Source organism: Melanerpes formicivorus, unplaced genomic scaffold, assembly GCF_026170545.1.
Source record: "Melanerpes formicivorus ecotype bairdi unplaced genomic scaffold, bMelFor1.0.p_v2 SCAF_134, whole genome shotgun sequence".
Lineage (NCBI taxonomy): Eukaryota > Metazoa > Chordata > Aves > Piciformes > Picidae > Melanerpes > Melanerpes formicivorus.
The window spans coordinates 856,098-873,831 of record NW_027142486.1 but is presented as its reverse complement, the minus strand read 5'-3'; positions in this window follow the sequence as shown (position 1 = coordinate 873,831).

Below are 17,734 nucleotides of genomic sequence, written 5' to 3'. Positions count from 1 at the left end.
ATCTGACCCAGGGCCTGTGCAGCTCCTTTGGGGATGAGGCCAAGTTTTGCAGAGCCTCTGAGGGACTTCATCTGCTTCCCCCTGCCTTGAGTAGGGTCACTGGACAGGATGATGTGCAGGGACCCCTTCCACCAGGACAGATCCAGCAGCTCCTCTGAGGAAGGTTTCTCCACTCAAACCCTTGGCAGGAAAGGTACCAGATGGGTTTGATGAAACTGTGATCTGCTCAGGCTCTGGCCACAAGGAGGGGGGTGGTTGGGTGTGAGATCATGTGGTCAGTTGTGTGTCAGGAGCTCACAATTCACTAGGGAGACTGTGAAGGGGCTGTGAGGTGACTTCTGCCTCAGGAGGGGATTGGCCAGCAGCAGGAGCATGGCTGGAAAGGGACTGTGAGGTCAGTTCTGTCTGCAGGAGCTAATAGGGCAGCCCTGGGCTCCTGGCTGGCAGATGAGCTTTTAAGTTGCCATCTGACAGCATCTCTGCCAGGCCAGCAGAAGGCAGCTGGCTGGCACAGGGACTGTCAGATGCCCTCTGCCAAGGGACCTGGGCTCATGGCAGGAAGGGGCTCAGGTATTGGTTGCCAGGTCTCTGCTGCCTGAGTACCTGATGGGACAGCAGCAGGCACAGGGCTCGGTGGTGTCTGTCTGAGAAGCTGCAAGGCCAGCAGCCTTGGGAGCTCCTGGTGAGGCCACTTCTGCCTGCTCAGCTGAAAGGCCACAAGAAGGCTGATGGGATGGGTGCCTGCTTGAAGGGTGCTTCCCAGATGGAGCTTTCCTTGGAGATAGGAAGCAGCAGGAGAGAGGGACACTGTCACATGATGCAGCTTGGCAGGTGGGGACTGGACATGAGGATCAAGAAACCTCTCTCAAAGGGGAGTGCTGTGGTAGGAGAAGGTCTCCAGAAGGAGTCTGAGCTCAGCTCAGCAATTTGTGTTCCAAGGAGCAGAGTGTGAGTGTGGACAGACATCAGGGAAGGTCTGGAAATGCCAAGGTGGGGAAGTGAGATGAGGGTCTCCAGCCTGCAGGGAAGCAGAAGCAGCTGTGGGACAGTGCAGGGCAGTCTGTGGTGGAGATGGCAAAGGGCACAGACAATGCTGGGAGTGATCAAGAGAACCCAAGGCTGTGCCCCCTTGGCTATGACAACCATCTGCCACCGAGGCCTGTGAGGAGACATTGTCCTAAGGCACTGGCAGGGCCTCAGTGCCTCCTTGCACTTCCCCAGGAAGGCTGGGGGCTGTCATCCCCTTGTCCTTCACTCAGCATCACAACAGCCACACCCCCCTGCACCACACATGAGGGACAGGATCTGCCTGCCCCGGGGGCTGTGGTCAGACCTTGGCCTTTCTGCTCCATAAACCAAACCCAGGTTTTGCTGCCCTGCACTTTGCCTTTGTCTCCCTGCAGTCATGGCCTCCAATGAGCTGCTCTAAGGAGTCCCCGGGGAGGCTTTGGCAGTAACAAGCCTCAGTGGGGCCCATTCCTACTTCAAGGAACTTGTGTTTTGCTTCTGACTTCTTGAGCAATCTCTTCAGTCTTCTCTCAGTGCCTGAGGTTCCTGTAATGAGCCCAAGTGCCCTAAGGAGCTATTTGGGTCTCTGTAATTTCCTTCAAGATTCCAAAGTGCACCTAATAAAGCTCATTTGGTGATCATTCATCAAGTGACATGAGCCAGGCTGTCTCACCAGCACAGCTGCACTTGCAGAGCATCTGTTTCTTCAGCTCTGACACTGTATGGACAACTTTGCTCCTCACCTCCCCAGCCTCCCCATGATTGTCCCTGCCCACCTGGGACTGACTTACTGCTCCTTGCATCAGACTTCTCCACTGCTCTCTGCAGCTGGAGCTCACAGCTCCATGGCACCAGCTCCCCCCCTGCTCTCCTTAGAGACGAGTCTGCACACAGCCACAGCAGAATTGTTGCTGTTTGGAAGCTAAGCAAAGTAAAGCCTGAGAAAGTCCCATCAGCAATGCAGCCCCCCTGGAGCCAGCTGCTCAGCACAAGCTGTCTCTCAGCAGGTGGCCTCTCTACAAGCCTGTGGCCACACCAACAAGTTGAGGCATGGTTATGATTTATCAGCCAGGCAGCATTTCTGGGTAGTGAGAAGGAGGTTGGATCATAGCAGCCACTTTGCAATCCCCAAGGTGATTCAGCAGAATGTGTTATAGCCAAGCAGCCACTGAACAGCCTCCTCCTCCTCCAGAACAAGAGGACACAGTCTCAAGCTGCACCAGGGGAGGTGTAGGCTGGACGTTAGGAAGAAGTTCTTCATAGAAAGACTTGTTAGCCATTGCCATGTGCTGCCCACGGAGGTGGTGGAGTCACCATCACTGGAGGTGTTTAGGAAGAGACTGGATGGGGTGCTTGGTGCCATGGTTTAGTTGATTAAATAGTGTTGGATAATAGGTTGGACTTGAGGATTGCAAAGGTCTTTTCCAACCTGGTTAGTTCTATTCTATTCTATTCTATTCTATTCTATTCTATTCTATTCTATTCTATTCTATTCTATTCCATTCCATTCCATTCCATTCCATTCCATTCCATTCCATTCCATTCCATTCCATTCCATTCCATTCCATTCTATTCTATTCTATTCTATTCCATTCCATTCCATTCCATTCCATTCCATTCCATATCACAACTCTGGAAGCGCCTCACACAGGAAATTGTCCTGAATAGGTTTTGGTTAATTCTTCCATAAGCTCTCACATTTGGCTTGATCTGTGTCCTTGACTCTATTACTGAATCGCAGGTTCCACCTTGTGACCAACACCAGAACTGCAGCTTTTCTCTTTCCCAAACATTGCTTTCCCTAATTTTCCCAAGTTTCTGATTTTCCTACATGATTTCTACTGTTGTGTAGAAACCTTTTGTGCTAATAACCAAACCACCACCGAATCTGCAAATGAGCTCTGGTGAGACTTTTGCATTAATAAATAATGTATGTATTTGTGTGAATATCTTTGCCTGATTATTGATAGATAAATGAATAATTCATATCCTCATGGTGCAGTGAGCAGGGTATTCCATCCTGGAGGCCTTGCCCACAAGGGGACATGGATTTACAAGCTCAGATTTGGAATGGGTGAGACAAAATTGTAAAATTCCAGATCCCACTGAGGAAGACTTAGCCAAGGCTGCTGCGAACCCACTGTGACCCTGCTGTGACCCCAGCAGTGACCCTGCTGTGACCCTGCTGCAAACCCACAGTGACTCTGCTGTGACCCCATCAGTGACCCTGCTGCGACCCTGCTGTGACCCCATCAGTGATCCTGCTGTGACCCCTCTGCGACCCTGCTGTGACCCTGCTGTGAACCCACTGTGACCCTGCTGTGACCCTGCTGTGACCCTGCTGCAACCCTGCTGTGAACCCAGCAGTGACCCTGCTGTGACCCTGCTGCGACCCTGCTGTGACTCTGCTGCAACCCTGCTGTGACCCTGCTGTGAACCCAGCAGTGACCCTGCTGTGACCCTGCTGTGACCCTGCTGCAAACCCAGCAGCGACCCTACTGTGACCCCAGCAGTGACCCTGCTGTGACCCTACTGTGACCCCAGCAGCAACCCTGCTGTGCTCCAGCAGCGACCCCAGCAGTGACCCTGCTGTGACCCTGCTGCAACCCTGCTGCAACCCTGCTGCAAACCCAGCAGCGACCCTGCTGCGACCCCAGCAGTGACCCTGCTGTGACCCTACTGTGACCCCAGCAGCAACCCTGCTGTGACTCTTCTGTGAACCCAGCAGTGACCCTGCTGCAACCCTGCTGTGCTCCAGCAGCGACCCCAGCAGTGACCCTGCTGTGACCCTGCTGCGAACCACAGTGACCCTGCTGTGACCCCATCAGTGACCCTGCTGCGACCCTGCTGTGACCCCAGCAGTGACCCTGCTGTGACCCTGCTGTGACCCTGCTGTGAACCCACAGTGACCCTGCTGTGACCCTGCTGCAACCCTGCTGTGACCCTGCTGCAACCCTGCTGTGACCCTGCTGTGAACCCAGCAGTGACCCTGCTGTGACCCTGCTGCAAACCCAGCAGCGACCCTACTGTGACCCCAGCAGCGACCCTGCTGTGACCCTACTGTGACCCCAGCAGCGACCCTGCTGTGACCCTACTGTGACCCCAGCAGCAACCCTCCTGTGCTCCAGCAGCGACCCCAGCAGTGACCCTGCTGTGACCCTGCTGTGACCCTGCTGCAACCCTGCTGCGACCCCAGCAGTGACCCTGCTGTGACCCTACTGTGACCCCAGCAGCAACCCTGCTGTGACTCTGCTGTGAACCCAGCAGTGACCCTGCTGCAACCCTGCTGCAAACCCAGCAGCAACCCTGCTGTGCTCCAGCAGCGACCCCAGCAGTGACCCTGCTGTGACCCTGCTGCGAACCCACAGTGACCCTGCTGTGACCCCATCAGTGACCCTGCTGTGACCCCATCAGTGACCCTGCTGCGACCCTGCTGTGACCCCATCAGTGATCCTGCTGTGACGCCTCTGCGACCCTGCTGTGACCCTGCTGTGAACCCACAGTGACCCTGCTGTGACCCTGCTGCGACCCTGCTGTGAACCCACAGTGACCCTGCTGTGACCCTGCTGTGACCCTGCTGCGACCCTGCTGTGACCCTGCTGCAACCCTGCTGTGACCCTGCTGTGAACCCACAGTGACCCTGCTGTGACCCTGCTGTGACCCTGCTGCAAACCCAGCAGCGACCCTACTGTGACCCCAGCAGTGACCCTGCTGTGACCCTACTGTGACCCCAGCAGCAACCCTGCTGTGCTCCAGCAGCGACCCCAGCAGTGACCCTGCTGTGACCCTGGGCTCCTGCGGTGAGCAGGTGCTGGACAAACTTGAAAATTTTGAGGCAAAAAAGTGGATATTTTGATAAGAGGATTTTTTATTTGGAGAAAGAGTTGAGAGGTTGGAGATAAAGAGCCAGAGGCTTCATGGTTAAGGAGTCTAATGCTGTCTTTAGATCACTTGTGGAGTCAGACACTGATTGTGTTTCCAGCTCCTCCCAGAGCCCAAACAGCTGTGCAATCCCAACATGGTTCATGGAGACCACGCCTGGGTGTCCGGAGCCAGACCCTCTTCACCTTCTTTATTTCAAACTGCCTGAACTGTGGTGCCACAAAAGGGATTTTAAGGAGATAGACTCTAAAGTGGTGTCTTTTACTGTGGCACAAGACTTTAAGCCGATAGCAGCCATGGATGTTCTGGTTGTGCCAGCTGCTCTGGGCACTGTGCCACTGAACCTTTCTGCGATGTGCATTTTGAAGGAGCTGCAGCGTGTTTCACCACCAGATGTCGATTCGGCCTTAGCCTTACCAAGGATCACCACTCCACCAGCTCTGTACCCAGCCTGTCACTTGCCAAGCCCCTACAGGACATGGAATGTAATGGTACTGTGACACTATTGCACTGTGACCACATAGTACTGTGATGTTCTGGCACTCTAACACTCTGTCACTCTGATCCTATGGGACTGTGATGCTCTGGTAGTGTGATGCTATGCACTGTTTTGATATGGCAGTGTGAATCTGGGGCACTGTGAGCTCTGGCTATGTGATGGTATGGCACCAGGATGCTCTGATCTTGTGGAGCTCTGCTATTGTGGTGCTCTTGTACTGTGATGCTCTAGCTCTGTGATACTCTGGCACTATGATGCTCTGAGGTTGTGAAGCTCTGGTACTGTGATGCTCTTTTACCGTGAATCTGTGGTACTGTGACTCTGGCACTGTGAAGCTCTGGCACTGCGACACTATGGCACTGTGAAGCTCTGTTGTTGTGGTGCTCTGCCACTGTGACACCATTGTATTTTGACCCTCTCTCATTGTGGCACTATTGCATTGCTACACTTTGGCAGTGTGACTCTGGCACTGGGACGTTATGGTACTGTGATGCTATGGCACTGTGTCGATATGGCACTGTGATGCTAGGGAACTGTGATACTGTGATATTGTGATGCTCTGGCTCTGTGATGCTGGGGCACTATGATGCTCTGAAGTTGTGACGCTCTGGCACTGTGACACTCTGGAATTGTGATGTTCTGGAACTGTGACACTCCAGCACTGTGATGCTATGCTATTGTGATGCTCTGGCTCTTGATGCTCTGGCACTATCTTGCTCTCTCACTGTGATGCTATGGCACAGTGATGCTCTGGTACTGTGATGCTATGGTACTATGACACTCTGGCACTGTGATGCTCTGTCGTTGTGATGCTCTGGTGTTGTGATGCTCTGGTTCTGTGATGCTATGGCATTGTAATGTTCTGGCACTGTGACACTCTGGCACTGTGACACTTTTTTACTGTGACATTCTGGCACTGTGATGGTCTGGCATTGTGATGCTCTGGCTCTACCATGCTCTGTCACTGTGACGCTCTGTCACTGTGACGCTATGTTACTGTGACACTATGGTACTGCGACGTTCTGGTACTGTGATGCTATGGCACTGTGATGCTGTGGAACAGTGATGCTATGGCAATTTGATGGTATGGTAGTGGGACACTATGATACTGTGATGCTATGGCTCTCTGATGCTCTGGCATTGTTACAATCTGGCATGGTGATGCTCTGGCTCTACCACACTCTGGCACCATGATGCCCTAGCACTGTGACAGTATGGCACAGTGACGCTCTGGCACTGTGATTCTCTGTCATTGTGGTGCTCTGATACTGTGACACTCTGGAATTGTTACTTTCTGGCACTGTAATCCTCTGGTATTGTGGCTCTATGCTACTGTGATGCTCTGGCATTGTGATGCTCTGATACACTGACACTCTGGTATTGTTACTCTCTGGCACTGTGATCCTGTGGTGCTGCAATGCTCCGGCACTGTGATGCATGGACATTGTGACACCTGCACTGAGATGCTATGGTACTGTGATGCTACGGTGCTGTAATGCTCTGCTACTGTGACGCTCTGATACTGTGATGCTATGGTACTGTGACACACTGGCACTGTGACACTCTGGCACTGTGATACTCTGGAACTGTGATGGTCTGGCACTGTCACACTCTGGAAGTCTGGCACTTTGGCACTGTGACACTCCGGAACTGTAACACTCCGACACTGTGAAACTCTGGCAGTGTGACGCTCTGGCACTGTGAGGCTGTGGTACTGTGATGCTCTGGCACTGTGATAATTTGGCAGCGTGATACTTTGGCACCGTGTCTCTCTGGCGCTGTGACACTCTGCCTCTATGACACTTGTAGTGGCTTGAGCCTTAACTGGGAGTTAAGAGCTCAGATGGGGGCAAGGCTGAGAATCTCTCCCCTGATCACCCCTCCTCCCTCCCAACAGAAGGGGGGAAAAGGAAAAATGGAAAGGGAAGGAGCAAATCCACCAAGCAATAATTTGGAGTCAGCCTGGAAGTAGAGAGGTAAAGAGTTTTCTTTAAACAATATATAACAATATATATAACAATATATAATAAGAGCAGGTAAGGTTCACAAGGGCAATAAAAACCTTTATTAGAATAAACCAAACCAGGTTGGAAGAGACCTTCAAGATCATCGTGTCCAACCCATCAACCAATCCAACCCTCCCAAACTGCTAACCCATGGCACCAAGCACCCCATCAAGTCTCCTCCTGAACACCTTCAATGACGGCGACTCCACCACCTCCCCAGGCAGCCCATTCCATAGCGCAATCACTCTTTCTGTATAGAACTTCTTCCTAACATCCAACCTGAACCTCCCCTGGCACAGCCTGAGACTGTGTCCTCTTGTTCTGGTACTGGCTGCCTGGGAGAAGAGACCATCATCCGCCTGTCTACAGCCTCCCTTCAGGTAGTTGTAGAGAGTGATAAGGTCACCCCTGAGTCTCCTCTTCTCCAGGCTGAGCAACCCCAGCTCCCTCAGTCTTTCCTCATAGGGCTTGTGTTCCAAACCCCTCACCAACTTTGTTGCTCTTCTCTGGACTCGTTCCAGCAAGTCAACATCCTTCCTAAACTGAGGGGCAAGGAACAAGGATGGATAGGAGGGGGGGAAAAAAACCAAGAATACAAAACTAGTCTCTCCCTCTGAAGAGGCATGGAGGCAGCAGGGAGAATTACATGGAATAAAATTACATAGGATAAACCAGGTTGGAAGAGACCTTCAAGATCATCGCATCCAACCCATCAACCAATCCAACCCACCTAAACAACTAACCCATGCCACCAAGCACCCCATCAAGTCTCCTCCTGAAAACCTCCAATGACGGCGACTCCACAACCTTCCCAGGCATCCCATTCCAATGGGCAATCACTCTCTCTGTATAGAACTTCTTCCCAACCACATGGCAGAGTATCAGGAGGGCAGCCGCAGTAGCTCTCATCCAGGAGAGGCAGGAGCCAAAAGGAGAGAGCCTAATGACTGCAATGTCCTGCTTTTTATAGCCTAGCTGGGCAGGGAGGGGGGAGTGGAACAGACTCAGTTTCCCAGGGGGAAAATGCCCTGCAGGGAGGGCAAAGCACATGCAAGCCCTCCACCCTGCTCTGTGTTGTTTTCAGAATGGGTGTTAACCCACCACAATCCACCCCTCTGTTCCACTTCCACTCTCCTGTCGCAGCCCCTTCATCCAATCTTGACATGTGGTATTGGAATCCTTGGTGCAAGTCCCTTGTTATCCCGGCTCGCTCTCTCTCAGGGCAGTCTCTCTCTCTCTGGTGCTGGTCAATGTAGGTGGTGCTTGAACTGGGCAGGGATGTGGAGAAGAATCAGGAATCAGTCTGTTTTTGAAAGGGAAAGGAAAAAATCAGGAACAGTCCATTGCTGTAGGGAAGCAGGTGAGATGACCCAGGAGTTCTCTGGGTTGGTGTGTGGTGTGTATGCTGAGTCCTGGATGCTAGGCTGATATTAAGCTAGGAGGGAGAAACTTTGAACAACTTATAACTATTCACACAGTGACTATAATACATTGATCCGCGCTGCCCCCTCTCAGTTCATCCCCTCTCAGACAGAGTCACATTCTGCTGCGGGATACACTGAATGTCCCCAGTTTCTAACATGACTCAGTAGGTGTCACCAGGCCCCTCAGCCAAGACCACCCCTCGGGTTAGTCTGCACCCACTAGCAGCAGGGAAAACCCACACTGGCTTCCCCAGCAGGTTCTTCTCAGCAGTCACAGGAACTCCATCTCCATCCACTGTTTGCAGCAGGTGGGACTGGGCAGGACAAGCTCATTTCACAGATCCTCTGCTGGTCACTAACCAACTGGCTTGAGCTAGGTGTCTCTCCCAGTTCCTAAAGGCTCCACTCCCCATGGCTTTTAGGGTGGTCTTTAGCAAGCCAGTGTAGCGCTCAACCTTCCCTGCAGCTGGTGCAAGGTATGGGATGTGGAAAATCCACTCAATGCCATGTTCCTTTGCCCAGTCCCTTAGGAGAAGGTTCTTGAAGTGGGTTCCATTGTCTGATTCAATCATCCCGGGGGTGCTGTGTCTCCACAGGACATGTCTCTCTAGGTACAGGATGGTGTTGCGAGCAGTGGCATGAGGTACTGGGTAGGTTTCCAGCCACCCTCTACTTGCCTCCACCATGGTCAGTAGGTACTGCTTGCCACTGTGAGACCGAGGAAGGGTGATGTGGTCGATCTGCCAGGCCTCTCCGTACTTATATTTCGACCATCTCCCTCCATACCACAGAAGCTTTGTGCGCTTGGCCTGCTTGAAGGCAGCACAGATGTCACACTCATGGATTGACGAGAATGGAGACAGGGACGGCAGCACTCAATATGAGTAATAGAAATCATCCAACTTTATTGTTCCATGCTTTATTATTTATAGTCTTATCTTATGCATAGTTAATTCTATTCTAATTTAACACATACTATTGGTTTAACTCTAAAAGATTACATCATTATTTCACTACTCTGTGTTTTTTTCTACTAAGTCTAATTGCTCTTCTTCCCAGATCTTGCCTCCTCCTTATCTTGTTTGTCTCTTCTCAGGGGAAGCTTGACCTTAGCATACCAGGCTCTTTTCCACAACTCCTACTCCATTGCTATATTTTCAACAGAAAGTCCTTCAAGGCCTGAATTGCACAGATGTTCCTGGGACCATTGTCCCTTCTCCCTAAGCCAATCCCCAACAATTCCCCCATTTTTCTTTTGTGCAAGTAAGGCCTTGGAGGTTATCCTTTGAACACTTTGCATGATACAATTATAGACAAGTTTAACAACAATCAAAATTAGTACAATAATACTTAAAAACCTTAACACTTCTTTTATCCATTGTATAACCCACTGTGACACATTCCCAAATATTGATCTTAACCAATCATCCAAGGGACTTTTTACAATTGCAACAGCACGCGTGTGATTCCTTAGCCACTTAATCTCAGCATGCATTGACACTCCATGATCTGACAGGTTCAAACAACACATTCCATCAAAGTCTTCACACCCATACCCTTGAGCCATTGTTCCAGTATTGTAGGACTACAGAGCAAGCATAGTGAGTATAGCACAGTAAAGAAGGTAAAATAAAGCAAAGAAGAAGAAGTGCATATCAAGGGAACTTCTACAACTTATATAAACTGGGAGAGCCTCGTTGGCATAGCTTCATTGGTTCCCTATGAGTGACCACACATCACACTGTTATAGATTATTGGTCCAACTACTAATGACATGTGAGGTTGTTGATGCAGGTGTGTGTCCTGTTATTCCCAGATAACTTTCTGTGTTTATAGCTACCAGTGTCCTGCTTTAGTTACATGCTGCAGGCACAGCACTGTTTTGCTACACTGCTAGCCACTTCTGCACTTATGCTGAGCATGGCCTACCACCATGTCAGGCTCTAGGCCTACACTGCCTGATCGCTCACACTGTTCGTCACTGGCATATGGTCATAGGAGTTGTTCTCATCCTATACAAGATACTACTTGCATACACAGAAGCTAGCAAATTAAACCTAAGCTATATAGCAAAAGCAGGAGTTCTGTAGCGCAGCATGTCTAACAGACTGATGTAACCCATACAAGGCACAAAGCTTAAGCTGAACTAGTTACAATGCTCTAACAGAGCTGGCATAATACATGGTCAAAGATAACAGACATTGTAAAGAAGAACTTCGATCTTCATAGTTCCGATCTTTACATTTCACTCCTGACAGAGAAGACTTGATCATGCCTGAACACATTGCACACAGACATTAAGACACAAATCCTGTCTCACCCTTCCCATCTGAGGGATGCTGGGAGCAATGAACGCAGGAGAAGCTGTCTTGATCCTGCTGTTATTTCTGAGCTATCAAGTAATGGCCACCTGCTAGTGCTTGCCTCAGACAATCCCTTTTGGATGCAGCCAGCTCTTTACAGGGTGCACAGTGGTCTAACATCATCCTCCATGTGCCAGAGCCCAGCAGAGGGGAAAAAGTCAAATTTGTGTGCTGAAATAAAGACAGTTTAATAGGACAGAAAGTGAAAGGGAGATGTAATAATAATGATGATGATGATGATGATGCAAATCTAATTAGAATGTTGTCTTAGTTTAAAGAGTGGACAGAGATCATTTTACTCCCAATGGAAGTAAACCAAAGACACTCTTGTGGAATTGGAGATAAGTACAGAAATTGTATTCAGAAATAGACAGGAAAAGTACAGAATGCATGAAAATGCACAAACCCCATCCCCCAAGCAGACTGAACCACAAACCCCAGCTGCTCCTTTTCTCCCCCACCCATTGTCTCCCTGGACTAAGCAGGCCATAATTGCACAGGAGAAAATTAGTCAGGCGTCTGCAGGTCTGCCCTTCATGTTAGCAGGAGATAAGGACTCCCTGCAAAGAGCTGGGTTGGTCTCTTCTCCCAAGCAACAAGCACCAGAACAAGAGGACACAGTATCAAACTGCGCCAGGGGAAGTTTAGGCTCAAGGTGAGGAGAGAGTCATTCATCATTGGAATGTGCTGCCCAGGGAGGTGGTGGAGTCACCGTCCCTGGAGGTGTTCAAGAGGGGACTGCACATGGCACTTGGTGCCATGGTCTAGTCATGAGTTCTGTGGTGACAGGTTGGACTCATTGATCTTTGAGGTCTCTTCCAACCTTGGTGATACTGTGATACTGAGCTGGCAGGAGGCAGAACAAGAGCGAGTTGGCCTTGCTGCCAGCTGTAAAGAAAGAGCAGAATCCTGCCATTGAATAACAAAGGCACAATTTTCCACTCCATCCTAGAGGACTCAACTCTGTGCTTTTTTAAAGAGGCACCACCTCAACCCATGACAAATCTGCACAAGACACATTTGATCATAAGAGAAAACATCCTTGTCTCACTTTTTAGTTCCATATTCTTATTTAGCCCAGCTGGAGACAGGACTCTCTACTTCTGGTCAGCATAGGCAGGGTTTGGGTTTTGTAGCTGCAGAGCAGAATTCCCTTCCTCCAGGTGGAAAGTAGGAGCAGCCCTTCTGCTCCACCCAACAGACCCTTCAGCAGCACTTTTCCTGGGTCCATGGCCTTTGGCTGTTGGTTGTTCTTGCACTTCCTATCCCCAAGGTTCCAGTCCCCAGGTAGGTTCACCATGCCACCTCCTCACGTCCTCCCTGGTCACACAGGGTGGCATGTGGTGTGTGCCAGCAGTGCCCTTTCCCTTGAGCAGAAAAAGCCTGAGCCTTAACTGCAGAGACACAGCTCAGTGTGAGAGAGGAAGGCATCCCCTTGGAAATGCTGGCACAAGGGCTGGGATACAGGCTTGTGGGGAGGAGGTGAGATTCTCTTGCAGTCCTGGAGGGAACTCCAGAACACCAATCAGCTCACAGCACAGTGTTGATAGGCTCAATAATTCATCCCTGAGCCACTCAGCTCTGACAAAGAGCTCCCAGAGCAGGAGCTGTCACAGTGACCATGTGCCAGGTGACTGCCTGCTCTTGGGCAGCTTCCAAAGCAAACTCTCAAGTCTGTTGCCTTAGGCCTTTGCACAACTGCCCCACAGCAGAGCTCTTGTTTACAGTTAGTGTCCTGTAAAGAGAGACCAATGGCCCTTCAAAATGCCCCAGGAGGTCAGTGCTGAAGGGGCTCTTTGTGCCACAGGCCCTGGGCACTCACAGCTGATCAGAGGTGCTGCAGGAACAAACATCCTTCCTCTTGCCAGGGCAGCTCTGGCCCCACCATTAGCTCCAAGTAGCTGCCTGGGCACAAGAGCCCTCTTCATTGTGGCCCTGTGGATGGTCGCACCCTGCTCAGGGACAGTGCTGGCCTGGGCCAAGGAAAAGGGCATTGAAAGGACACTCAAGGGCCTTGGGTGAGCTGTGGCCAAGTTCCAGCTAGGGACAGGGCTGGAGCCAGAGTCTTGTTGGGGCCAGGGTCACTGGGACCTACCATCCAGGGGCAGCTCTGCAGAGTGGGACCCAGGTTGTCTGGGAGGGCTCAGTGGCCCCAGGCATTGTCAGGGTGAGGGCCAGGGCAGAGGATATTCCCCTCTGGTCTCTGCTCTGGGGAAGCAGACATGACCAGTTTGGGTCCTGGAGTGCAAGGGCAATGGGGTGGGCTGGAGCTGAGCACTGCAACCACCCCAGCACTTCCCCCAAATGAGCTCTCATCTCCCAGTGGTCAGCACCCCCCAGTGCTCCCCAGCAGTGCTTCCAGTCACTGAAGATCTCAGTGTCGAGGCTTTAAGCACTGGGGTGTCTTAAACCATACCTTACAGGCCTCCTAGATAGGTCCCAGAGGGGGACCAAAAAGTGTAATCTCCTGTTATTTCATGCCCATAAGCCCTGCATTTCTAGAAACACTGCCATTTCTCTTTGTTCTTCCATTTTTTGTACCTCTCTGCTCCCAGGAGGACAGGTGGAGCTTTATCTTGGGTTTGTGCAGGGGACTCAGGCTTGTTCAGCCTTGGCCAGGCTGCCACTTGGGGCCTGGAGTGGCCTGGCTTGGCCTGGAGCTGGCAAGCAGAATTTCTCTTGGGGGTGGGGAGGAGGGTGCATGTGAGGCCTGGGTGTTTGGCCTGGTTTGGAGGAAGGTGGTGTGAAGCTTTGGCTTAAGGAGGTTCTTGGAGAGCCATGGCTGAGGTGGATGATGGATTTTGTGCTGCTGTATGCAGTTGTGATTGATACTTCCACTGCCACTTCTTTCTTTCATAGCCAGCAGGGAGCATTGTCCTTTACTCCCCTGGGAAGGGCTGAAGAGCAGCTGTCTCGCTCCTCAAACCAAGACACTCAGCCACTCTGCTGTCCCTACCGCCCAGGCCACCAATTGTCCTCCCATCTCCCAGTGTTCCCAAGAAGAGGAGTCAGTCTCAGCCCCAAATTTCCCCAGGGGGCTGGAGAGGTGTCAGGGATGGCTCTTAGTGACCCTGGGTTTGAGTTTGGTGTCACCTCTGGAGCATTCCTGGGGTGAAAGACTGGGCTGGGAGGTGAGGGAGACTGGAAGGTGGCAGTGCAGGGAAAGGAGAGGCACTGGGAGATGGGGAGGGTCTGGCTTTTGGAGTCTTCATGTGGAAGCAGTGAGTGGTCACTGCTGTCAGCAGTACTCTATCCACCCCACCCCCCAGTGCCCCTGGAGGCCTGGGCTGTTTGATTTGCAGCTGCCCCATGCAGGAAGCTGGAGAGATGCCAAGGAAGGTGGATGGATCCGTGCCAGAGGTGAGGGTGACTCCGTGCCAGGGCTGGGCTTGTTGCCAGGGCTGGTGCCACTGCCAAGCCTGCCTTTCCCTGGGGGCTCTTAGGAGGAAGAAGGAGGAGTCCTGGGAGGGATAAATCTGCCCCTCACCTTCCCCAGCTTCACCCAGGACTTACCACACCACAGAGGAAAATGAAGGTGGCAGTGGTCGGCGTGGCTCTGCTCTTCACCATCCTGCTGTGCACCCCAGCAGATGCCAAGGTAGGACTCCAGTGCCACAGGGAGGGGCTCATGGGGATGGGTCATGGCTACACGACATGTGGAATGAAATTGGAGTGGTGAGGATGAAACCCCTTGATTTGGCCTCTCCCTTGCCCAAGCAAGAGGCTCCTCCAGGCTCCCCTGCCTCTCCTGGCAATGCAGCTCTCTCCCTCCCACAGCTCCATCTCTTCCCTCCACTTCCCCCACTAAGCAGCTTCTTGTGCCCAAGGCCTGAGTTCCTCAGTATTCAGTATCACTAAGGTTGGAAGAGACCTCAAAGATCATCGAGTCCAACCTGTCACCTCATGACTAGAGTAGGGAGGACACTACTGCCCACTTCAGGCTTGAACTCACGACCTTCCCATTAAGGGTCTGATGCGCTACCAACTGAGCCACATCCTGACTCTGTGAATGCCTGGAGCTGTTCCCTCCCTGGGAAGGTCCAACACCAAAGCTGGGAAGGCTCCCACCAGTTTCTTCTCTTGGTGACCCCACACCCCTCCCTTCTGCAACTCCCCAGCCCATGCTTTTGCTCCCCTCAAACATCTTCTGCCTGGGATCTCCTCCATGTCCTATCTAATGTCCCCAGATGCCCTCCCTTTGATCTCTCCCAATGCCTTTCTTTCCATCTTGTCCCTCAGCCCTTTGCCTTTCATCCTCTCCATTGCAGTGGTCACCCCAAATCCTCTTCCTGCCATAGCCATTCCCAAACACTCTCCCAGTCCCTTTGGTTTTGGCCTCTTTCTTCTGCCCCAACCAACCAGCTCTCTTGATGTCCCCATGCCCCCTCATCTTGAATTCTTTACCTATCAATTGCATCCCACACTGTCCTGCCCCTTCAACACTCCAGCCCAGTCCATTGGGGTCCATTAATTCACCCCAGGGCTCTGTTGTTGGAAGCCTTTTCCTTAACCTCATCCTCTTTGGAGACCTGAATTCCCTACACTCTTCTTGTCTCCATCCCCAGCCCTGGACCCTGCATGGAGAGGCATCCCAGGGGAACTTGGAGGAATCAGGCTGAGGGGAGCAGAAGGCATTTTCCCCTTCAGACCAGAGGGAAGCCTTTGGCCTGCTGGGACTGAGGACACTTGTGCCCCACTCAGGGCCCCACTGAGGTTCCTTCCAGGTCACCTCTTTGCTCTTCCTCCCTAGGCACTGCTGGAAAGCATTGAGGAAAATTCTCAACTGGATGTAAGTAGTGAGGTGGACTTGGAGGGCATCCAGTCTGGGGGACGGGAGGGCATTTTGGCCCTCCCATCTCTTGCTGGGACTGGAGGTATCCCAGTGACCAGTGAGGTCTCCTGGTCTCTCTGCAGGTGAATGTAGCCAAACCTGAGCCATTGGAGAGTGTCGAGGTGGGTACCACGAGTTCTGCTGGCCCCACCCCCTCCCTTCCCATGGCCACAACACTGCAGAGCATCCCAGGGTGCTCCAGCACACCCCAGTGCATCCCACTGCAACTCCAGAGAATACCCCAGCACCCCAGTGCTTTCCAAGGGAGGACCTCTCCCCCAGAGCCCCCTTTGCATCCCCATCCACCCCAGTACAACCCAGTACACCCCCGGCTGCCCCAGTACACAACCACACAGCCAGGTGGGCCCCTTCCCAGGACCCTCACTGCCTTCTGGGCACCACCATCCCAGCTCATCTGCTCCAGAAGCAACTTCCCCAAGGACTCCATTGCTTCCCCCCATCCTCCCAGCACACCCCAGTGCACCCAGACTTGTCCCTAACCTCCCTTTCTCCCCAGCTGCCTGCGGCTGATGTCCTGCTGGAGCGGGTGCGCCAGAAGCGCCTGGCTGTAGCTGCTAAAGCTGCTGTCTAGGTGAGCAGCACCAGGGCATTCCTAACCCCACAAAGAATCCTGGGCCCTGGGGCATCCCTGAGCCCTCTGGGGTGGGCAGACCTTAGGTGTGAGAAAAGGAAACAGAGGTCACTGTCCCTGATCCGTGCCCCAGGGTACACAGCACAGAGCTGGCTCTGTGCCTTTGCTTCAACTCACTAGGGCTCTACAGACCCAGAGGGTCGCTGTGCAGGCCAGGCAGAGGCTTTGGTGCCACACAGACCCCCACAGGCACAGTAAGAGCTGGGCAGAGCTCTGGGAGATTTAGGGACATCCCAGGGTAACGACACACTGGGCAAGGGACTCTGGTGGCATCTGGATCTCAGGAGAGCCAAATCCTGTCCAGGGTATATTGAGAGCTCCAATTCCCTTCTCTTTCCCCAAGTCTCTGCAAAGAGACATAGTGGGGACAAGGTTCCTCTTATGTCCTAGCTGACCCTGGGAGTCTCTCTCTTTCAGGACTGGAACTGCTGGTGACACCTCTGTCGTGGCCTCCTTCAGAGGAAAGAGGAGATGATCATCCCTGGATGTCCCCACCTGATCCCCTGGGAGCCCTGGGCCATGTCCCTCTCATGATCAATAAACCCCCTCAGCAAAGCTACACTCTGTGTGTCCAGGCCCATGTTGCCACTCCTCTGCCATTACCCCAACACCTGCATCCTCTGGCAGCACCATGGTGAGGAGCAGACTGGCAGAGGGCAGGTCTGGGAGCCTGGATACCTGGGAGCCTTTGTCCAGAGAGGGTTCCCTTGGAGCATCCTGCCCTGAGGCTGGGAGATGCAGGCAGTCACAATGCCAGGCCTTGGGCAGATGGTGTTTGGGAGGGGTGAAACGCTCTGGTGTTTTGGGGTGAGGGCAGGTGAGAAGCATGGAGAGGCAGCTGGGACCCCTGGTTCCTCTGCCCCACTCTGGCAGGGGTGGTGGTTCCCTGTCCCATGGGCTCAGCACCCCTGGGCTTACAGGAGATTTCAGAGCCCCATGCAGGGCCCAGGGGCCTTCCTGGCCCTCAGCCCACACTCTTCTCTGGGGTACCCCAATGCAGACCAGGAGGGCAGGCCATGGGCACAAGACACTGGTTGGATGCTCCTCTGTCCCCTGCCCTGTGTGGCCC